The sequence below is a fragment of the Suricata suricatta genome, chromosome X, assembly GCF_006229205.1.
Source record: "Suricata suricatta isolate VVHF042 chromosome X, meerkat_22Aug2017_6uvM2_HiC, whole genome shotgun sequence".
Taxonomy (NCBI): Eukaryota; Metazoa; Chordata; class Mammalia; order Carnivora; family Herpestidae; genus Suricata; species Suricata suricatta.
The window spans coordinates 50,441,342-50,466,485 of record NC_043717.1 but is presented as its reverse complement, the minus strand read 5'-3'; the positions used below and the strand labels follow the sequence as shown (position 1 = coordinate 50,466,485).

The following is a 25,144-nucleotide window of genomic DNA, read 5'->3' as shown; positions in this document are numbered from 1 at the left end:
GACTATGCAACTGATCTTAATTCTTTGATTAGTAACACTTAATTTTGAAGAAGCAGCTGTGAAGTTGTCCCTTAAATGTACTCTTAACATTTTTAACTTTGAGGAAGAAATGAAACGTTTCTACTACAAACGGTTTCTACATAAAACCTTTCCTTTTGGATAGGTCAGAACCCACTGGCAAACTACAACTTGACGTATAATGAGAAGCTCCAAGGGGGTGACGAGACCTATTCTGGGCAAATCAGAGAACTTCTTTCTGCAGATTCTGATGAGGCCAAAAACTTGATGTCAAAGTAATTTGCTTCTTCCAAAAAAGTCTTTTGGGAAAGCTGGAGAACGGAATTCTTTGAAGAGTTGGCTGGAGGAAGCATTGGTTGAAGTTATAGCTAATATAGTTGTTGTTTTGAATTCTTCTCCTTTTCAAAAAAAAAGTTAAATTGGAAATATCATGGGGAACAGAGCTGAATGTTTCCAGTTCAGACAAGCAGGCAAAAAGAGAAGCCCATTTGGGTTTGTAAAGCCCCTATAGAAACACAAACAAATGTTAAAGGATCATTTTTTAAAGGTAAAATCATGACTCTCATGAGAATATATGAGGAACACATGTCAAACATTTTATTTAACTCATTAATTAATGAGGGAAGCAGTAAGATGTTACAACTAGTTCGAAAGACACTGATTCACATAGGCAATTATGAATGCTGGAATGAATTTTCAGATAGATGCAAAACTGGTCAATATACATGGGACAATAACCAATTGCATTAAATCAGACAAAATTCATTTTCATTTCTATGGATAAGAATATTTTGCATTACTATTGGTTTTCTACAATTTATAGAGTTGTTGAATAGCTCAAAGCCAACAAAAAGCACATAACACAGAAACGTGCACAAGTCAGGAAATTCGGTAATCTTTCTTGTCCATTTAGTCTTTCACAAATTTCCTTGACACTTGAAAGAACTGTTGCAATCAGATTGCTTTAAGGTCAGCAGGCCCCATAACCCTTGGGGCCCTGATCAGGAGATAGCCAGGAGGATGGTCTAAGTAAAAATGTTGGGATTATAATTTGACACTTTATAAGAGAATTATCAATGACTAAATGATTAAAGATACTAAGGGTGGCTTTTACAAAGCCTCGGGAGCTAGAAAATCTGACAAGTGGAGAGACCCACCCATGAGACTGAAAGCAGCTGGTGATGGCCTGAGAAGGTCTGTTTAAAGGAAAACACATGTTTCCCTTTGCTACTCTATCTTGCAGAGCCCAACTCAGGACATCTGGTTGAAATACAACACCTTGATTCTTGCCTAGCAACAAAGTACAAGTAAATATAATCCCCATGAGCAGGCCCACTGGGAAACTTCAGGAACACATTAGGAAGGATTGTGAAGAATTCTGCCAATTTTTCTAGCACTTCACGTATTGTGTAACTGATTTTCTATTAAATGCCTGTACACCTTTTGGGTTTATGTATGCCTGAAAACCAGTAGAGGTCCAGAAATCAATAACAAACTGGAGTCTTTTCACTGGCAGTATTATCCATTTCTTGGCAGTACTCAACAACTTGCCTTTTTTCTCATTCCTTCATTGACCAGCCTGGAGATACCTGGTATCCTGGGATCTCTTAGTGTGGGAGAACAACATACGGCATGCGGTAACATGGATAATTTTGTAGTTGTCCTTTTCCTTCTTCCCTGCTCCAGCAACAACGTACTCCAATAGGCAACAGTAAAAGGCATGAAACAGACCATTTACACACACTCACACACAAACACACACACACACACACACACACACACACACACACACACACAAAGGGGAAAAAAACTCACTTGATTATAATTCAGGAGCTCCCCATATCTAATCCCAGATCTCAGATTCCTGTGGTTCTTAGATGATGTGATTTAACACATTTAACAATGCTGGTACTAAAGAACAATAACCATTTTATACTTATTAAAGGAGAAAATATTATCAAACACAGTGTTGGTTTGGTTTGGAGGGAGAAGATGAAAAGAGATACACATGCATTCCAGCAGTACGATAAATTAGGACAATTCTTTTGAAGGGCAATTTGACAACACATATCAAAAAAATGCATGCCATTTCACATAGTAATTCCACTCCTGGAAATTTGTCAGTAAGGTAATCATTCAAAAAAAAAATCTATCTACAAAGCATTTTTTTTACAAAGCACATTTCATATACCATTATGCATAATCTCAGAAAACTAGTATTAGCCAAATGTCCAACAAAATCATAGTAAATAAGTGAGTTAAGACACAGAGATGAAATGGAATAGTATGTAAGCAATAAAAAATCATAATTCTGAAGACTGTAATAAACATAGAAAAGCCTAAATACAATAACATTAAGAGGTTAAGAGGCAAAAATAGAACATGCAACTATATAGACATTTTCACTGTGATTCTATAAAAACTTGTCTCCAGAAACAGTTGTGTTTGGTGGTGGGGTTACAGATAAAAATGATTTCTTTCTTTTTCTTTTCATGGAGTACAGTTTAAAAAATAAGTTTAATATAAATTTAAACCACATAAATAAATAAAACTATTGATGGTCTAACACCTAATACTGGAGTCTAATACTGGAATGTCTTCTCCCCCTGGGCTTCCCTTCCAGATCTATCAGCTCGTACCATCTGCTTCTAATCCTACAGGAATGAAAGAGAGAGAAAAGGAGGGTTGCTACATGAGAGGAACCCAAGAAAGTATGCCTGTGACAGCCAGAAGACTTATTGCTGGTGAATGCCTCAGTTTACTATGCTGAAGAAGTTGAACATTCCAATGGAATAGGTTCTCGTCTGCATCTCCATTTAAATTTATTTAACAATAAAAAACATTTAGTTTCAGCAACTGTAAATATAAGTATTTCTTTTGCAGAAGACATAATAGTTACTTTTTATTTATTAAATATCTATTTGAGTAGAAGTTATAACAATAAAGAACATGTAGGGGTGCCTGGGTGGCTCAATCGATTAACCATATGACTCTTAATTTCAGCTGAGATCATGATCTCACAGTTTGTGGGTTTGAGCCCCACATGGGCTCTGTGCCAGCAGCATGGAGCCTGCTTGGGATTCTCTGTCTCCTCTTTCTCTGCTCTTCCTCAACTCATGTGCTCTTATGTGCTCTCTCTCTCTGTCTCTCTGTCTCAAAATAAATAAATATAAAAAACAATAAAGAACATTTAAAAATCATAACATTTATAACTCCATCACATAAATAATTTGCCCTTTCTGAATGTTATCTACAATGAACATGATTTTTATGTGTTGCAATTATGGTACACATGCTATTTCGAAGCCTATGTTTTCTCTTATTGTAAGCATGTTTTCATTTCTACATTCTTCATAGTTATCATTTTAATGACTGCATTGTATTCCCTACTGTTGATGGATCTTTTTTTTTTTTACTAAACCAGGTCGCTACTGTTGGTCATCCTGGGTTGTTTCCAATTTTTTGCTAGCCTCCATTTCATTCTGATGAAGAGGAAAGTAGTTCTGTTGAGAAGCATTATCCAGCTTAGGGTAAAAGCCTTCCAACCCACCCACCCACCCACCCCCTTTTTTGGAAGCATATACTTGGCTTTCCAATGTTCTATATCAGGGGTTGTCCACTAAGATAACTCTCGGAAAGAAGGCAGCAAATTATATATATATATATATATATTTTGAAGAGTACTGACAGCTGGAACAAAGCTGGGTTTTGCCTTATTCTGTCTGACTAGACAGGGGAATATCCCTCCTATGGGATAAATCAGAAGGAAAGCATGAAACTTGTTTTCCTGGGCTGAACGGGGGGTTGGGTAGACCTAAGTCCACATCCAGCTATAGCTCTGACTAGCTGTGTAATTAGCACACCTTTCCTAACCTGGGCCTCAACCTCCCATTTACAAATAAGGAACTATAGTAGATGATGTTAGAGTCTCTTCTCTCCTACATGAGAGAAAAAAATTTGTCTCACTCCCTGCTCTTATTCCTGGCTCCTCCTACTTCTGACCATTAATTACATCCTGTCAACAATATTTTTAATTTCTCCCTGTCTTCTGCTTCCTTCTTCTGTCTATAAACATACTCAGATATTTCTCATCATAAAAACCTTCCTTAGATCCAGTCACTGCTTCAGGAGTTTGTTCTTTTATTTCTTTTGCCACCAAGCTAAAAACTGGTCAGCTATACACACATCTGTATTTCCTCTACAAGGTCACTAACAGTCTAATGCCACTTATTCCTTTAAATTATTCTCCTTTGCTAACTACTTCTTCTGTCGGTTTTGCTCCCTTCTCCCACTTCCAACAGTAGGTTATTCTGAAACTGTTATGTCAGGATATAGGATATAAGATTACATGCACACTAATGAAAATATGTATATAAAAAGCCTAAGAGGAAGAAATACTTCCAAATGATAAAATGGTCGATTTAGGAGGTTTGATTTTGTTGATTTTTCTCTTTTTTCTACTTTCCACATTCCTGTGATATGATTATATTATTTTTGTAATTAAAATTAGTTTTTATAAGAAAAATAAAAAATGTATGGGTGCTATCCCCAATTGTATCCTTTGTCCTCTCTGTTCTCTCTTGCCTCTCTGCTCCCTTGGTGATGTCATCTATTTCCATGTCATACCCTTAATGACAGTGACTCTCATATCTATATCTTTAGTCCCTACTGATCTCTTGGATTTCCAGCCACCCATTGGAAAGTACCATCTGGAGATACTTGCTACTATTTTACATTCAAAACCACCTCTTCTGAGACATTAGTAAGAAACCTTAACATATCCATCATATTTGCCCTTTCCTCATTCTCCAAAGCTAACAGTTAAGTCCTTTTCACCCTAGGCTAAACCACCATCCCTTAACTGCAGCAACCTTCAAGTTGGCCTTTCCACCCTCCTCTTTATCCTGCTCATATGACAATGTGTATGATTTGCCTAAAATATGAGGCAGATCATGGTATTTCCCACCTTAAAACTCTCTGGTGATTCCCATCTCAATCAGAGTAAAATCCAAAGTCCTTACCATTGCTTATAGGGCACTGCATGATCTTAACCTTGGTACATTTCTGAGCTCATCTCCTCTCCCTGGTGATATCCTCTGCTTCAACTGCCTTCTTTCTGTACCCCTTCTCCCTGGGTACAATTTCTCTTGCTTCGGGGTATTGCACTTGCTGTTCCCTCTGCCTTGACCTGCCATTAATTTCCCACACTGCTCTGCTTCTGTCTGTATGAAAGAGTATAGCTTCTTCCTTCTCATCCTTCAGTTCTCAGCCTCAATATCACCTCCTTCTACAGGCCTCCCTAGATTACTCTGTCAAAAGGAGGTCCATCCACGTTGTTGTCTATTACAGCACTCTGTCCATTTCTTTCAGAGAATGTCTCAAAATTTGTAATTTCAATGAATGTTTTTGGTTTTTGGTTTTTTATTTATTTTCAGTCTCTTTCTCTGAACTTTAAGTTCTATGAGGGTGGATACCATTTTAAGGTTTTTAAAAATATTTTATTTTTTATTTTTTGAGAGAGTGCGTGCACCTGCACATGATGGGGGAGGGGCATAAAGGGGGGGCAGACAGAGGATCCAAAGCACGTTCTGCACTGAAAGGATGATAACAGTGAGGCCGATGCAGGGCTTCAACCCACGAACAGCAAGATCATGACCTGAGCTGAAGTTGGATGCTTAACTGACTGAGTCACCTAGGCATCCTCATTTTAATTTTTTTCACTGCTGTATAACCCAGAGCCTAGAATAGTCCTTGACATATGCTATACCCTTAATAAATATATGCCAAATAATCAATGGAATAAATGACTTATGATGATAATGATTTTTTCCTGTTTGCTAAGTATGTAAAACGTGCCAGACACTTTTACATAAATTGTGCCATTTAATTTTTTCAAGCTGTTTTAAGCAGATATTTTTTTAAAAATTAAACCTTTAATTTTGAGTCAATTGTAGATTCACATACAATTGTAAAAAAATACAGAGAGATTCCATTTACTCTGTACCCAGTTTTCCCCAATGACAGTATCTTGCAGAACTATAGTACACTATCACAACCTTGATATTAATATTGATACACTCCACCAAATATATTCAGATATCCCAATTTTTCTTGGACTCAGTTGGGTCTCTTTACTTGTATACAATTTTATCACATGTAGGTTCTTGTATCTGCCTCCAAAGTCAAGATACAGAACAGTTCTGTCACAGCAAGAATCTATCATCTTCCTCCTTTAAAACCACATACACCATCATTCCACACATACTCTCCCTCATCCCATTCCAAACTCCTGGCAACCATAGTTCTTTTTTTAAAATAAAGTATGCCATTTATTTTATTTTTTAAAGTTTATTTATTTGTTTGAGAGAGAGACAGAGCACACATGCGTGTGAGTGGGGAAGAGGCAGAGAGAGAGGGAGAGAGAGAATCCCAAGCAGACTCCGTGCTGTTAGAACAGAACCCAATGCAGGGATCAAGCTCACGAACCGTGAGATAATGACCTGACCTGAAATGAAGTGTTTGATGTTTAATTGACTGAATCACCCAGGAGCACCATGGAAACCACAATTCTGTTCTCTGCCTTTAGTTCAGTCCTTTCAAGAATACTATATAAACAAAATCAAACAGCATATGACTTTGTGAGGTTAGCTTTTCACTCAGGATAATTACCTGGAGATTTGTTCAAGTTGTTGAGTGCATCAACAGTTCATTACCTTTTATTTTTCTGAGTAGTATTCTATTCTGCAATATATAAAAATATTAAATCATCTCATACAGGTAAAACTGCTACAATGTTATATGTCAATTACATCCCAATTATTTAAAAAAACCAGTACACCAGTGTTCATAGCAGCTTTATTCATAGCAGTCAAAACCTGGAAATGACTTAGATAGCTTTCACCAACCCAGATAGCATTCAGGTGAATTATTTAAGCAAGTTGTGGTAATCCATACTATTGAATAAGTTAATTTTGTATGAGGGGTTTGTGATGCATTTTGAGTTAATTTTGTATAGCTGTGAGGTTTAGCTAGAGGTTCATTTTTCTGTCTGGATGTTCAATTGTTCCCAAACAATTTGTTAAAAAGTCTGTATTTTCTCAGTTGAATTGGTTTTCCACCTTAGTCAAAATTCAGCTGGGAATATTCGTGTCGTGCTCTATTCATTTCAGTTGATCTATGTGTCCACCTTTCTTTCCAATATCATACTGTTTTGATTACTGTGACTAGAGTGGTTCTTCCCACTTTATCCTTTTTCTAGATGGCTTTAGTTAATCTAGGTCCTTTGCTTTTCCAAATAAATTTTAGAATAAGTTTGTGTCTATAAAAACCTTTGCTAGGATCATTTAATTTAGTAGCTTTGTTAAGATATAATTGCCAAACAGTAAGACTGCACATATTTAATGACACGGCCCACAGGTCAGTCAATGCAGGTCCTGAGGGAGGAAGTGAGAATTGGGGGGCAGGGGGCACAGAGTCATAAAAGGTGGTGCCTGGGCAGAGCCCAGGACGGCCGTCTGCAACAGGAATAATCTGTGGTTTGGACACACAGAAATATTTTATACTACGGCTACCGGACCCCGAAGTTACAACCACTTGATAAGCTGTTTTTGGCCCACAATCTATGGTGGCTAAAAGAGGGTGTCGAAACACTCCATCAGGGCCTTACACCCAATTAGGTATGGCATTTTCAGTTCCGCTGCGGCAATCGCAGGGATTCCCTTTCTGTTGTTGTAGCAGTCGCCTGGCCACAGAAGGGTCCCCGAAACTGCCAAGTGTATGTTTTAGCAGATATTGGAAAGCTGCCATCCAGAGGAGGTACCACCATCTCCAAAACATGGTCCCTAAAAGAAAAGACAAAGATTTTTCTCAAGGAGATTTTTCCTCCCTGGAAGGCTGCGTGTTATGATCAATTTGCTTTACTAGTCTCTCTGGCAACCATCTGGCTGCATCTGCTTGTTGTGAGTACATGCACACTGCTCCTCATCCCCAGATCAAGACCGAGTCAGGACCATACCACTTATTATCCAAGGGGTCCCTCCAAAGCACAGTAGCAAAGGTTTTTTGCGTCTCATTGTGCCAGAAACGTTCAGCAGCTGAATGTCCTTCTTTATCCAAGGTTAAAAAATTTAAAATGAAGAGTGAATGATGTAGAAGATTTCTGGGAGATCCCTTGATGGGATACCATTCCCCCTTTTTTATCTTTTGAAGGGTATTTTTTAAGGACAAATGTGCCCGTTCCACTATACCTTGTCCTTGTGGGTTATAAGGGATTCTGGTGATGTGTTTAATGTGTAACTGTTGACAGAATTTAGCAAACACGGTCCCAGTATATCCAGGTCCATTGTCAGTTTTTATTTGTTTTGGAACCCCTAACACTGATATAGCAGAAAGCATGTGTGCTATGATGTGCTTTCCTGCTTCTCCAGTTTGTAAGGTAGCATATAGGAAGCCGCTGTAGGTATCAACATTCACATGGACATACTTTAAATTTCTAAACTCTAAAATGTGTGTGATATCCATTTGCTAGATGGCATTGGGCACTAGTCCTCGAGGATTTACTTCTAAATGAGGAACAGGTAAATGCACAACACAAGAAGGGCACTGTTTTACTATTTGTCATGCCGTTTATGAGTGACCTTAAATTGTAGCCTCAGAGCTTTAGAGCCTAGATGATGAATTTTAGAGAGGGGGTCAGGCAGTTTGGAATGAGCTCTAATGTGTCCTATGTAAAAAGACTCTTGGAGTTGCTCTACTTTAACCTGTAATTTTAAAAGTAAACTTGAAATTTTTGTTTTGTAGACAGGAACTGTTGCAGTTTTAATTTCTGGAAAGAGCCCAACCACATACTTAGAGTCTGAAAACAGATTAAACCTCTCTGGAGTTACTTGAAATAATCTAATAACAGCAACAAGTTCAGCTCTCTGTGCTAAAGTTTCCCTAGTTTGAAAGGAAATAATTTTAGGTTTAGATGAGTTTTTATGAATAATTACAGAAGTCATGCCATTAGAGGACCCATCAGTAAATGCTAAAAGGGCATCCTCCAAAGGCTTAGTTATTATTTTAGTGGGGAAAATAAAAGAATTTAATTTGCCAAATCATAACATAGGGTTCTTAGGTGTATTAAAGCCAAGATTGCCTGTATATCTAATCATGGCAACCTGAAAATCAGTAAATCCTTGTATTAATTTCTCAATCTGAAATTTAGAATAGGGAAGGACAATTTTTCCTGGCTCCTGAGCAAACAATTCTCTGCTTCTTTTTCTCCCCTTAATAATTATTTGTGTTATTAAGGATGGATAATTAGTCAAAACTTTTTTAGGAGTAGCTGATAAATAGAGCCATTCTAATATTTTTTCTTGCCATAGGCAAGCAGTGGGAGAATGTTTATTTGGTAAAATTATTAAAAATCAAGGCTTATGGTAATTGATCCTTGTAAGCATGACCCCTTGTAAAGCCTCATTGACTTTAGATAAGGATTCCAGGGCCAAAGGAGTTAACTCTAGTTTGCAATTTAGACGGAAGTCTTTATGCAAGATCTCAAACAGAGGAATAAGATCTCTAGTAAACAGCTTTAAAAGAGGCTGAATCCAATTAAAATCTCCCAATAGTTTTTGAAAATCATTTAAAGTACATAAGTGCTGTCTTTAATTGTAAAGGCTGTTAAGTTATAGTTTGATTTTTAATTATTGTTTATTCCAGTCAAAGCCTTGGAGAAATAACCAGTATTTCCAATGGTGTCTTACTATGAAATGAACAGATTCTTATTGAATTTGTGGAAACAATTGTAATTGCCATGAAAGAAAGAATACTCACTGTAAGTTTCTGAATTTCAGGCGGTTTAAGTAGAGAGAATAGGTAAATGCTCTAGATTACAAACAAATACTTTATGATCTTTCTGTATATCACAGATATCTCACAAGAAAGTTTTTTAATCCAGATAAGCAAACATTAAAGGAACAACAATGTTTTTAACAAGAGTTACAAAACCATAATTTCCCATGTTTTTAATTTTTGTTTAGCTTTAATGCAGTTTTTAGCTCTAGAAATTTTTATCCATTTTAGTATTAATCTAAAAGATGTCAAATATTGCATTTGTCCTAAAAGTGCCTTTTACAGCTTCCCAAAAACACGTTCTTGGAAAATTTTTTAAAACCTTAGGAAGTTACAAAGCATATCCTAAATAGAATTACAAATTGTTATAAATCTGAAATCTTTATTTAACCAAAGTGGCAATAAAAAATCTTTTTTGCCTTTGGGATTTTTTAGCAAAACCTAACTCCTTTTTAACCTCAGAGAATTTTAACTAAGCAATCAAAGACCTGATAAAGAGGGGACCTAAAGCTTTTGTCTTCTTAACAAAAGAGAAACCTTTTATTTACATAGTCTTATCAAGAGCAGACCAAAGGTTTGGAAAAACTTGTCTTTTAAAAGAGAGAAAAGCAGAATTTTAACCCTGTACCAATATACCTTTAATATTTTATTTATCTAAACCTCACACATAAAATTATTTTTGAATGATTTCCTTTCATGAACCTTCTACAACTTTCCTTTCCCGTAAACTTTGTCCCAAAGCCATTTCTTTCCAAACAACCAATCTCATTTAGGACAAAATTACTTTCTTTTACCCTTAACAAAAATGTTCATTTAGTTTTTATATTTTGCTTACATATCCGCAATTTCTTGTATACAGGATTTTTTTTCTCATTTTTCCATCAGTGTGAACCTTAGTTTCCAAGTGAGAAAATCAGTAACCAACCAGAGTTTTTCTTAGATTGTAAATTTATGAACCAATTAAGTGCAGAACAGATTTTTAACAGTTGTAAATATCCCCAGTTGTTTTGCCACAAGTTAAAAGCCCAAGCATAAGTTACTAAGAACCTTTAAAACTATTTTAACAATTACTCAGGAAAACAGACCAAATTAATCATCCTTTTAACATACACTTGTTAAAAATTGGAGTAGAGATCATAAGAACCTATTTGTCTTTTAGCAGATTCAGATAGAACATATGTTTTTGTTTTTATCTCAAACCAACAAAGTTAAACTTAAACACTGAATAAGTTTTGCTTGAGCTCAGGTAAGACACTTTGTTAACTATAGTTGATTTTAACCTCGAAATTTGGTGCAAAAAACTGATTTTGTGGTCCTTTGCTTCTTATCACCTAAGGCAGAGGGAGAAGCTGGTGTTATGCAAATTGGCCTCTTCCCACCCAGCAGATGGCAATGCAAAGGAGAATTCCCAGTTTAAAATTTTGTCAGCTCTGACAGGGGAGCAGGTTTGAGGCTTATTGTTTTATTTTGTTTCGTTTAACCAGTAGAATTAGGCAATCCATGTCAGTCCAGAGAAGAGAAAGAACCTTTCCCGGAACAAAATGAGTCCGACAACTGCTAGAAAATATTCTTTCAGGTCTCTGTCCCGAGGTAGACCAACAATATTTAGTTCCAATTATAGCCATCAACCTGGGAAATGAATGAGGGAGGAGCCCTCACTTCCACAAGGCAAAGGAACATAGATTCACTAAAGGGCCGACCGACGTCTCGGTGCGGTCCTGGGGTGGGAAGTAATGCTGTGTGCAGCCTTACACTCCATACCCCAGACAAAAAGCACATGTGCATTTAAAATTTAGATGATGAACTAGCTTATCTCTGGAGATTTAGACAGGTGACTCTTACAGATTACTGGCACCATTTTCAGGGTGGAAGAAAATCTATATAGAGTCCTCTTTCTTTAGACTCTATGTGGCTCAAAGCTTTTCAAGTTCTAACCTATCCATCACTCTAACTGTGCCTATCTCTACAGGGAGGGTTTGCAGCAACCCGAAACAAGTAAAACAGACTCTGTATTGCCCATCCCTTATTTTTTATCCCTTATTTCTTATGATACGGTAACGCAAAGGCAAACAAAGGGTAGGGTGACCCCTCTAATGAGGAGACCAATCAGATGCCTGTCTGGCCATGTCCCGAAGGAGCTTAGGTGAAGCTTAGCCATAGCGGACTCAGTGTTGTGACTTAGGACCGGAAACTATTCCGATGCTGCAATAGACCATATGCTTTTCACCACGGTATCGCAGACCAGGCCCACTCGGGCTCCGTAGGTTTTCTGGGGGCTTTAAGAGCGCCCACCCGTGGAGCCACAAACTCGAACCCGGTAGGCAAGCCAAACCAAGTCGCACGTGCACTCACACACACACACACCAGAGGCTATTACATTCCCTCCCACAGAGGTTTTACAAACAAGACTGAGACATTAGAAAAGCAGTTAACCAGGCAATCTCTTTACTTTACTCTATTTATTCTCTATCAATGTTTAGAAAAACACTTAAAGACAGACTTCATGAAGGAACTGAAAAAATTCTAATAATTGCTTTTTCTTAACCTTTACTCCCTGTGCCCTGAGGGTCTCTGTTTAGACCATTTGCTTAATTCCTGCCCCAGGAATGCCGATCACTCACTTGAGCACTGGACCACATGGCAGGCTCCCATGTGGCCATCTCCCTATCTTGAGCACTGGACTGTGCAGCAGAATTCTGCGGAGCCGTCTCCCTGTAAATTCTTTTTACTTCGGCTGCATTCACTCGAGCACTGGACCACAGCATGGCCGTCTCCTTATAAATCTTGAGCACTGGACCACAGTGTGGCCGTCTCCTTAAATCTTGAGCACTGGACCATGCAGCTAATTCTGCGTGGCCGTCTCCTTTTAAATTCGGCCGTTACCTCTTTCTCTTCTTCTTTTTCTCTTTGATCAGTTTCTTCACTGGATCCCCCTTACTCAGGAAGCACTCACGATGGGCGCCACTTCACCCGGCCTGCAGGTCAGTGAATGCAGGTCCTGAGGGAGGGAGTGAGAATTGTGGGGCAGGGGGCACAGAGAATGGAGGCAAGACAAAGTTTCTGATCAAGCCTCAGTTTATGGAGAAAAAACATTCATCTTATAAAGAAAGCACAGGTCAGTTGCTAAAAAACAGGGTCACGTGAAGGGGCTAGGGTAAAGAAAGAAAGAAAGAAAAAAAAAACAGAAGCCGCAGTTTTAGCACAGCATCTGAGGAGCCGATAAGAAAGTCCAGCCAAGCTGTCTCCGGCCTTGAGCTGGGAGTGATAACACTGTCCAGCCCTGCAGGTGGCTGATCTTAGGTCAAGGCACACATCTCTTCCCCTGGCTGCTCTTCTGGCAGCTCTCCACAATTTAAAGTATACAATTTAGCATCTATATCCATAAAAAAACTGAAAGTATTACCATGACAATAGCAGATGTATAGGTGATTTCTGTTTTCTTCTTTATACTTTTCTCTATTTTTTTTCACATTTTCTAAAATGTGTATGCATTTCACTTACAATTTAATATAATACTAAAAGAAATACAGTATATAATTTAATAAGTTTGACATATGTACAAACCACCACAATTAAGATATAGACCATATTATTCACCCTCCAAAGTTTCTTCATGTCCCTTTGTAATACCTCCCCATTCAGCCTTGTCTCAAGGCAACTACTGATCTGATTTCAGCATTATACATTAATTTGCATTTCTAAGAGTTTTACATAAATGGAATCATATAGAATAATTTATTCATTTTTGATGCCAAGCAGTATTCTACTGTATGGGCATATCACAGTTTCTTTATTCATTCACCAATTGAAGGACATTTGAGTTGTTTACAGTTTTGGGCCAGTACAAATAAAGCTGCTGTGAGCATTCATGTACAACGATTTATTTTGACATATGGTTTAACTTATTTTGGGTAAAAATCTAAGAATAGTATGGCTGGATCATTTGGCAAATATACATTTAAGATTTTAAAAACCTGACAAACTGCTTTACAAAATAGTTGCACCATTTACATTTCCATCAGCAATGTATGAAAGTTCCAGTTCCTCCACATCCTTGCCAAATCCTGGTGTGATGAAAAGTTTACTTTTAGCCATTCTAATAGTCTGATTCTCATTGCAATTTTATTTACATTTCCCCAATGACTAATGATGTTTGAGCATTTTTTCATATGCTTGCTTGCGATCCATATATCTTCTTTGGTGAAATGTCTGTTCATATCTTTTGCCCATTTTTTAATTGTGTTGTTTTTTTTCTTAGTGATAAATCTCAATGATTCTTCATATATTTTGGGTACACATCCTTTATCTGTTATATGCTTTGCACATATATTCGCTCATCCTGTGGACTGTCTTTGTATTTTCTTCACTCTGTCTTCTGAAGAGAAGTTCCTTGGGACACCTGGGTGGCTCAGTCGGTTAAGCCTCCAACTTCGGCTCAGATCACGATGTCAGGGTTTGTGGGTTTGAGCCCCACATTTGGTTCTGTGCTGATAGCTCAGAGCCTGCTTTAGATTCGGTGTCTCCCTCTCTCTGACCCTCCTCTGCTCATGCTCTCTCTCTGTGTCTCAAAAAAAAAACGTTAAAAAAATAAAGAAAATAAATTCCTCATTTTTATGAAGTCCACTTTATCAATTTTTTATGGATTATGTTTTGGTGTCATATATAAGAAATTATTGCCAAACCCAAGTTCAAAGAGGTTTTTCCTGTTTTCTTTTCTTAATTTATTTATTTTGAGAGAGAGAAACATAAGCAAAAGACGGACAGAGAGAGAGCAGAGAGAGGGAATCCCAAGCAGATTCCAAACTTGTCAGCTGGGGGCCCAATGCAAGGCTTGAACTCACAAATGGTGAGATCATGACCTGAGCTGAAACCAAGAGTTGGATGCTAAACCAACTGAGCCACTTAGGTGCCCCTTTCCTATTTTCTTGTAGAAGTTTTATATTTAGGTTTACGATCTATCTAGAAGGATTATATTTAGGTCTATAATCAATTTTGAGTTAATTTTTTCGTATGTTCAAGGTATAGATAGAAGTTCTTTCTTTTTGCTCACATAGATATCCATCCAATTGTTGTAACATCCTTTATTAAAAACATGATTCCCTCTCCACTGAATTACCTACTCATCTTTGTAAAAAAAAAAAATCAGTTGTCCATATATGTGTAAGTCTATAATCAAGACTTTTAATTTTGTTCCATTAATCTATTTATCTATTTTGCACCAATATCACGCTGTCTATATTACCATAGCTTTGAAAGAAGTCTTGAAATCAGCTAATATTAGTCTTTTTGTTTTTCTTCAAAATTGTTTTAGTTATTCTATGTCCTTTGCATTCCCATGTGAAGTTTAGAATTAGCTTATTAATTTTTAGAGGAGCCTGAAGGAACTTTGATTGGGATTGCATTTTAATCTATAGATCAACTTAAGGATAGTTGACACCTTAAGAATGCTCAGTGTTCTGTCCTATAAACATGACATATCGTTCCAATTATTTTGGTCTTCTTTTATTCTCCCAGCAATATTCTGTAGTTTACAAACCTCAGATTTTTCACATCTTTTGTCAGATTCATCCCCAAGTAATTTGGATTAGTTATTGAATTATTTATCACTAAGTATTTGGTGCCACTGTAAATAGTATTGTTTTGTTAATTTTGATTATTAATTTTTCATTGATAGTATATAGAAACACAACTTTATGTATTGATCTTGTATTCTGCAATCTTGATAAATGCACTTAATGGTTTAAAATTATTTTTCTAAAAATTCCATCAGATTCTCTACATAGACAATTATGTCTGTGAATAAAGGCAATTTTAGTTTTTCCTTTCCAATTTGATGTCTTTTATTTCTTTGTCCTGCCTGATTGTACTAGCTAGAATGTCTAATACAATGTTGAATAGAAGGGTAAAAGTGGACGTTCCTTTTCCTATTCCTGATCTTTCACCAATAAATATGATACTAGCTGTAGGGTGTTTTTTTTTTTTAATAGATGGTGTTCATCAGATTGAGGAAAGTTTTCTTCTTGCTTTGCTAAGAATTTATATCAGAAATTGATATTGAATTTTGTCAGTATTTTCTCTGTGTTTATTAATATACTCATGTGGTTTGTAGTTTTTGGTTTTGTAGTTTAGTCAATTACATTGACTGATTTCCAAGTGTTAAACCATATCTGCATTCATGGGATAAACCCATTTCATCATGATTTATCATTATCTTTTATATATATTGTTGGAATCAATTTGATGAAAGTTTTTTCAGAAAACTTTTGTATGAAAATGGGGCTGGCCTTATAGGAAATATTTTATCAGTTGTTATGATTTAGGAAATACTTCCTCCTCTTCAATTTTCTGGAACACCTAGTGTAGAATTGGTGTTATTTCTTCTTGAAAGTTTTGGTAGACTTTACCAATGAAGTCATTTGGGGCATGGGATTTTTGTGTGTGACTAGAAAGGTTTTTTTTTTCCTTATTTTTTACTTAGAAACTTTTCTTCTTTTTAAAAATTAATTTATTTTAAATTTTCTTTTGTGGGAATTTTTAAACTACCAGTTAAATTTCACTAATATAGGACTATTTACGTTATCTAACTTTCCTTATGTGAGATTTAGTAGGTTGGGTTTTTTTTTCAAAGAATTTGTCCATTTTATCTAAATTGTCAAATTTTGGGGCATATAGTTGTTCATAGTATTCTATTATCATTTTGATATTTTGTGGAAGGGTAGTGATATCCATATCTCATTTTACTATTAGTAATGTATGTCCTCTCTTTTTTCTTGGTCAGTCTGCTTAGAGGTGTATCAAGTTTATTGAGGATTATTATTTCTTCTGTTTATTTTGATTTTGATTTGTTTTTCTTTTTCTAGTTTCTTAAGGTTAAACCTGAGGTCATTGACGTTAAACCTTTTATTATTTTCTAATACAGCTACTTTTTTTATTTTTTAATTGTTTATCATCAAATTGGTTTCCATATAACACCCAGTGCTCTTACCTACAAGTGCCCTCCTCCATCACCACCACCTCTTTTTCCCCCTCCCCCTTCCCCTTCAACCCTCAGTTCATTTTCAGTATTCAATAGTCTCTTAGGTTTTGTGTCCCTCTGTCTCATCAACTCTCTTTCCCCATTCCTCTCCCCATGGTCCTCCATTAGGTTTCTCATGTTCTCCTGTTAGTCCTATGAGTGCAAACGTATGGTCTCTGTCCTTCTCTGCCTGACTTATTTCGCTTAGCATGACACCCTCGAGGTCCATCCACTTTGCTACAAATGGCCAGATTTCATTCTTTCTCATTGCCATGTAGTATTCTGTTGTATATATATACCACATCTTCTTGATCCATTCATCAGTTGATGGACATTTAGGCTCTTTCCATGATTTGGCTATTGTTGAAAGTGCTGCAATGAACATTGGGGTACATGTGCCCCTATGCATCAGGACTTCTGCATCCCTTGGATAAATCCCTAGCAGTGCTATTGCTGGGTCATAGGGGAGTTCTATGGATAGTTTTTTGAGGAACCTCCACACTGTTTTCCAGAGCAGCTGTACGAGTTTACATTTCCACCAACAGTGTAGGAGGGTGCCCGTTTCTCCACATCCTCGTCAGCATCTATAGTCTCTTGATTTGTTCATTTTAGCCACTCTGACTGGCATGAGGTGGTATCTCAGTGTGGTTTTCATTTGTATTTTCCTGATGATGAGTGATACTGAGCATCATTTCGTGTGCCTGTAGGCCATCTGGATGTCCTCTTTGGAGTAGTGTCTGTACATGTCTTCTGCCCATTTCTTCACTGGATTATTCATTTTTCAAGTGTGGAGTTTGGTGAGTTCCTTGTAGATTTGGGTACTAGTCCCTTATCTGATATGTCATTTGCAACTATCTTTTCCCATTCTGTCAGTTGCCTTTTAGTTTTCTTGATTCTTTCCTTTGCAGTGCAGAAGCTTTTTGTCTTGACGATGTCCCATGAGTTCAGTTTTGCTTTCATTTCCCATGCTTTTGGGGATGTGTCGAGTAGGAAATTGCTGTGGTCGAGGTCAAGGAGGCTGTTTCCTACTTTCTCCTCGAGGGTTTTGATGGTTTCCTGTTTCACATTGAGGTCCTTCAGCCATTTTGAGTTTATTTTTGTGTATGGTGTAAGAGAGTGGTCTAGTTTCATTCTTCTGCATGTTGCTGTCCAGTTCTCCCAGCACCACCTGTTAAAGAGGCTGTCTTTTTTCCATTGGATACTCTTTCCTGCTTTGTCAAAAATTTATTGGCTGTACATTTGTGGGCCCAGTTCTTGGTTCTCCATTCTATTCCATTGGTCTATGCGTTTGTTTTTGTGCCAATCCCGTACTGTCTTGATGATGACAGCTTTGTAGTAGAGGCTAAAATCTGGAATTGTGATGCCTCCGGTTTTGGTTTTCCTCTTCAATATTACTTTGGCTTAATATACCTACTTTAGTACTATAAATTCCCTCCTTTTTCCTATGTTAGCAGCATTCCTCAAATTTTGGTATGTTCTGTTTTCATTTTCATTAAGATTAAAATATGCTCTATCTTTTGTTTTTGGCTCCATCTCACAAACATAACAGAACCATAAGATTGTGACCTGAGCCAAAATCAAGAGTCAGATGCTCAGCTGACTGAACCACCCAGGGATCCTCCCCATCACCTATTTTACCCATTCTCCCACCCAACTCCCCTCTGGTAACCATCAGTTTGTTCTCTATAATTAAGAGCATGTTTCTTGGTTTGTCTGTCTCTCTCTCTTTTTCTCCTTTGCTCATTTGTTTTGTTTATTAAATCCCACATGACCCATGGGTTATTTAAAAAGGTATCATTTTGTTTTCAAATATTTGGCAATTTTCCAGCCATCTCTTTGTTATTGATTTCTAATTTCACTCTGTTGTAGTGAGACATGCTTTGTATGAATTGAACCTTTTTAATTTTCTCAAGTTTTCTTTTGTTGCCTTATATATGATCTATTTGGTGAATATTCCGTATATACTTGAAAAGAATGAATTTTTTTTCTGTCATCTAGTGTAGTGCTCCATAAATGCCAATTAGGTCAAATTTGTTGGCAGTGTCATGCAAATCTTCTATATCCTAACTGATTTTCTAATGTTCAAATGTTGTGAAGAAGTATTGAATTCTCTAATCAAAATCATAGATTTGTCTATTTTCCTTGTAGTTCTATCATATTTTTGCTTCACATGTTTTGAAGCTCTTTTATTAGATACGTAAATGTTTAGGAATTTTATTTCTTCCTTATGAGTTGAATCTTTTATAATTATAAAATGACCTTCTTAATACTAATAATATATTTTTCTCTGAAATCTGTTTTCTTTTATATTAATAGACACACCAGATTCCATTTGACCAGGGTTACCACAGTATTTTTCTCCATTCTTTTACTTTTAACCTACTTGTAACTCTATATTTAAAGTATATTTTGGGGTACCTTGGTGGCTCAGGCAGTTGAGCATCTGACTCTATTTCAGCTCATGCCGTGATCCCATGGTAATGGGATCAAGTCCTACATTGGGCCCCACACTGAGCATGAAACCTGCTTAAGATTCTCTCTCTCCCTCCCTCTGCCCTTCCCTCCAACTTGTGTGCACTCTCTCTATCAAATAAAAGTAAAACTAAAAATAAAAAAACAAAGTGTGTTTCTTATAGGCAGAAAATATACTTGGGTATTGATTTTTTTATACAATTTAACAATCTCTGCCTTTGCACTGAAATATTGAGGTCATTTTTATTTAATGTAATTTTATATTTGTTTGGATTTAAATCTATCACTTTGCCTTCTATTTGTTCCATCTGTATTTTGTTTCCTCTTTCTTCCTTTTCTGTCTTCTTTTGGATTATTTAAATAGCTTTTGTTATTCTATTTTTTCTCTTTTTTGGATTATTGGCTATAACTTTTTCTTTTGCTATTTTAATAGGTGCTGATTCTACAGACATTATAAGTATAATAAAGAAATACTACCAAAAAATTTCTGTCCATAAGTTTAACATTTTAGATGAAATGAATCAATTCCTGTATAGTACAAATGATCAAAACTCACCAAAAAAGAAATAGATAATCCAAATTGTCTAATATCTACTCACGAAATTTAATTCGCAGTTAAAAAGCTTCCAGGTGCACATGGTTTCTCTCACAAATTCTACTAAACATTTGAGAAAAAAATATATCATCATGCACAATCTCTTCCAAAAAATCAAAAAGGAAGGAGAATTTCCCAACTCACAATATGAGGCCAGTGTTACCCTAATACCAAAGCCAAGAAAGATACTACATGGAAAGAAAACTACAGACCAATGTTCCTCATGAACATAAAATGAGTCCAGTCAGAATAACCGTGCATTTTTCCAAATTCAATTATGTAGGTGCATAACAGGTGCAGAGTTGGATTTATCCAGACTTGAGGTTTGCTCATTTGAACAGAAGTTAGAGAGGGGCAAAGGAGGTGTGAATACATGTAGAGGCATTAATGTGATGATTGACCGCAGAATTTATGCTGAGTAGGGTAGGCAATGAGGACATGCAAGGGAGTGAAAGTAGTACATTCAATGAGTGGGACTGAAGTTTTGTTACAGTGCAGGAATGATAAGGAACGTAGAAAGAAGGAGGTGATAGTTGAAGAACGGGATGCCTGAAATTGAGTCAAGAAAGGAATTGTTTTGTTTTTAGTAATTATAAGGTCAGTGGTATGGCTATGTGGGTTAGTGGGTAAAGTAGGGTGGAGGGCAAGATATTTAGGGGAGAAGAGGTCAAGAAATTGAGAGGCCAGACTATCAAAAAGATCATCAATGTGGATACTGAAATAACCAAGAATTAAGACAGGAATAGTGTTACAGGAAGCGGTGAATCAGGTGCTAAAATCCTCAAGGAATAAGTGTGAGTGATTCAGGAATCGGTGATCACCCTGAGGACAGATAGTGAATGACTTAATCTAAGGAGGGACATGAGATTCAAAGCTGGGGGCTGTTACTGAAGAAAGAGGGAGAATGTCCTGGAAGTGACAATGAGGAGGATATCTTTTCCACTTTCAGGCCTTGTGGTACTAAATGTGTGGGAGAGAAGACAGCACCATTTAAGAGGCTCTCAGGGACACTAAAGTCCTTAGAGGAGAGTTTGATTTCAGTTAAACAACAAGATGAATGGAATACACAAAGAGGCAATTGCAGATATAGGGGAATTTAGTGATGATTGTCCACAAATTTCACAAGGCACAATGGAGGATTTCAGAAGTTGGAGAGGAGGGAGATGGAGTCATAAATGATATGCGGAACTGTCTGACAACACTCACATTGAATGATGGCTTGAGAGTCTTTTAAGGAGACTTAGGATGACTGACTGACATCAAAAAGCAGTGCCAGTAGGTAAGTGTGTGGGGGGAGGAAGAGAGATTGATTGATTGATTACAAGGAATTGCCTCACATAACTATGAAGTTAGATAAGGACTGGCTAAACAGATCCAAAATTCATAGAGCAGGCAGTCAGGAAAAGGAGATTGTAGGCAGGTTAAAACCCATGGCACAGGGTGAAATAATTGTCTTTACATAGTCAGGAAGAGAAGATCATAAGAACAATGGAACTCTATGGTCATACCAGCCAAATGTGCTCCACAAATAGAAATTGTTCTCTATCCCAGGAAAATATCACCTTTGCTTTTATGGTCTTCCAATGGATGCAGTTAAGTTCACCTGCATAATTCAGGGAAAATATCCCTTCAAGTTAACTTATTAGAGGGTTTCGTTTTACCTGCAAAATATCTTCACAGCAACACCTAGATCAGTGTTGGACTAAATAACCATAGCCTACTCAAATTGACACATCAAAGCATCACATTATTAATTTTTCCAATCCATAAGCATGGGATATCTTTCCATTTATTTTGTCTGCTTCAATTTCTTTCAATGATATCTTATAGTTTTCAATGTACAGGTTTTTTTTTACCTTCTTGCTTAAATTTATTCGCATGTACATTATTCTTCTTTTATACTATTGTAAATAGAATTGTTTTCCCTTTTTTAACTGAAAAAAATTTATGCTTTTGAAATTTTTTATATCCAGAAAGCCCAGGATATAAATTTAAACCATATTTAGCATTATTAGAATACTTTCATGTTGATCTTTTTAGCCACTCTTGTCCTTCTCCCCTTTACCCTAAAGGAGTTTTGTAAATTTTTTACAAATGTAATGTTTATTTACTTTTGAGAGAGAGAGCGAGCATGTGAACAGGGGAGGGGCAGAAAGAGGGCGACACAGAATCTGAAGCAGGCTTCAGGCTCTGAGCCATCAGCACAGAGCCCAATGCGGGGCTCCATGAACCATGAAATCATGACCTGAGCTGAAGTCGGATGCTCACTGACTGAGCCACCCAAGGTCCCATAAAACATTTTTTAAATATTTATTTATTTTTGAGACAGAGGGAAAGAGATAGACAGTGTGAATGGGCGAGGGGCAGAGAGAGAGGGAGACACAGAATCCAAAGCAGGCTCCAGGCTCTGAGTTATCAGCACAGAGCCCTACCCAGGGCTTGAACTCACAAACCGATGCCCAACCATTTGAGCCACCCAGGTGTCCCTACAATAAGGGGGTTTTGTAATGGGCCTTGGTGCAAATAAGGTTATAAATGGAATTCTAAGTTCCTTTCCTCTTTTGCCACATCCTTGATCTTCCAATACGATATTGTTTCTGAACTCATATCCAGCTGCAGTTGAATTGGGAGAGGAGAGCCTACAAGTTTGGGTGTCCGGGTCCTCCTGAGAAATAAAGTGTTCCTCGTTGACCCTCTCTCCCTAAGGACATAAGTACACAGAAGCAATGCTATTAATCATCATTCATGCCAGCCACCCAATTGATATGCATATGGGAAGCTCTATGGAGCCCTTACACAGAGAGGAGATGTTTACATCTCCTTTGCCTTTCTCATCCTCCAAAGCAAGACCCAGGTCCACCCCTGTCCTGGAAAGTATCATTCCCTCTCCACTGGGCATCTCCAGTGATGATGGATTAAATGAAGCCTCCTATTCAGTTATATTATTTTTTTAATTTCTTCTTCAGATAGTTCTTTGCTAGTGTATAGAAATACAACTAATTTTTGCATGTTGATTTTGTCTCCTGCAACCTTCCTGAATTTGTTCATTTTAATAGTTTTTTTTGCTGGAGTATTTAAAGTTTTCCATACAGAAGATCATGTCATCTGTAAATAATTTAACTTCTTCCTTTCTGATTTGAATGCCTTTAGATTCAGTGCAATCTCTAGCGAAAGTCCAATGGCATTTTTTACAGTAATATGAAAAACAACCCAAAAAATTGGATGAAACCACAAAAGACCATGGACAGCCAAAGAAATCTTGAAAAAGAAGAGCAAAGGTGAAAGCATCAAGCACTTCCGATTTCACACTATATGAAAAAGCTATAGCAATGAAAACAGTATGGCACTGGCAAAAAAATAAAAAAAAAAAGACACATAGACACAATGACCATATATGGTCAACTAAACTTTGATAAGAGTGCCATGAGTGCATAATGGGTAAAGGGCAGCTTCTTCAATAAATGGCATTGAGAAAACTAGACAGTTAATTTCACTCAAAATGGATTAAAAATATAAATTTAAGGTATGAAACCATAAAACTCCTAGAAAAAATAGAGTAAAAAAGTTCCTTGACTTTGGTTTAGTGATGATTTTCTGGTAATGACATTAAAACCACAGGCAAAAATAAAAATAAATTAAAATAAATTTTAAGAAAACAAAGATAAACAAGTGGGACTACATCAAACTAAAAATATTCTAAAAGATACAAAATTAAAAGACAACCCACAGAATAAGAGTAATATTTGCAAACCATTTATATAAGGAGTTACTGTCTAAAACATATAAGGAATTTCTGCAACTCAATAGCTATATATATATATATAATTTTTAATCAGAAAGTTTATATATATAAACTTGATTTAAAAATTGGCAAAGAAGGAGAAGAGGGGAAGATGGCAGCAGAGTAGAACTTTAGTTTCCTCCTGCTCCACGAACACAATTAGATAACTATTAAATCATCCTAAATGCTGCAGAAAACTGACAGAACAATCTCCACAACTAAAGGGAAAGAAAAGGCCATATCTAAGAAACAAGCAAGTGCAGAGATGTAGTTTGGGGGAAAATGGATCACAGGGGCAATCATGAGGGGAAGGAGGCGTGGTTGAGGAGAAGGGCAAGAGAGATGGGACCACACAGCTGAATACAAAGGAGAAGGTGTTCTCAGAGCCATTGTCTTGGAAAACAAGAGGGGATAAATTTTGTGAGTTCTTGCAACCAGTGTGGCTTAAAGACAGGAGTTTTTGGCTGGGATAGAGCCCAGAGGGCACTGTACTGCCCCTGAAAAGAAGGCAGGCAAAAAACCCAGAGGCAGTTGGCATTGAAACAGCTATCTGGATGGGGCCTCTGGGTGGCTCAGTTGGTTAAGCGGCTGACTTTGGCTCAGGTCATGATTTCCCGATTGGTGTGTTTGAGCCCCACGTCGAGCCCCACATCGAACCCCATGTCGAGTCCCACGTTGAGCCCCATGTCGAGCTCTGTGCTGACAGCTCAGAGCTTGGAGCCTGTTTCAGATTCTGTGTCTCCCTCTCTCTCTCTGTACCCCTCCCTAACTCATGCTCCGTCTCTCTGTCTCAAAAATAAATAACTGTATAAAAGACTTTAAAAAAAAAGAAACAGCTATCTGAAGAATGTACAGGGCACATGTGAGATTATTCACTTATCTCAGATCACATACTTGAGAAGCACCATTCATGGAAACCCTTTCCGGGAACAAAAGAGCTAGTTGGTGCCATTTCCATCCCCTGCGCCTCAGTGTAAATACAGAACCACCTCTGGGAAGCAGCATAGCACTCACATTGGCTATCTAACTTGCTTACACCAGCACTACACCCCTGTACTCTGGCAAAACTACCCTTCTCAGTCAAGATTGCCTCAGTTCCAGGGTAACAGGATTGTCTTCCTGAAGACAAGCACAAACCTTAGCCCACAGCACATCTTCCCAAGAAGAGAATTGTGCAGGCCCTCAGTTTCAGTGGAGGGACTGTCTAGTCTCATTTCACAAGTAAACCAGAACATATCTAAGTAAAACTCACCAAGAACCAAACACAGCCCACAGCAGACAAGGAGAACCTCTGAAGACAACTGGCCTGAAGGATAAGGCAGCCAAAACACAACAGTAGAGCACGTGCACTACACACCAGAGACACTCCCTGAAGCATCAGATGCTGGTCACTACAGGACCTTCTCTTCATAAGGCCATTACTTTTTTTTTT

The 25,144-nt window shown here is 37.3% G+C and overlaps 1 pseudogene; it reads left to right on the top strand.

Annotated features, from left to right (window-relative positions):
• Window positions 1-12,803: 12,803 nt before the first annotated feature.
• Window positions 12,804-25,144, top strand: part of LOC115283409 — a 19,781-nt pseudogene continuing 7,440 nt past the window's right edge.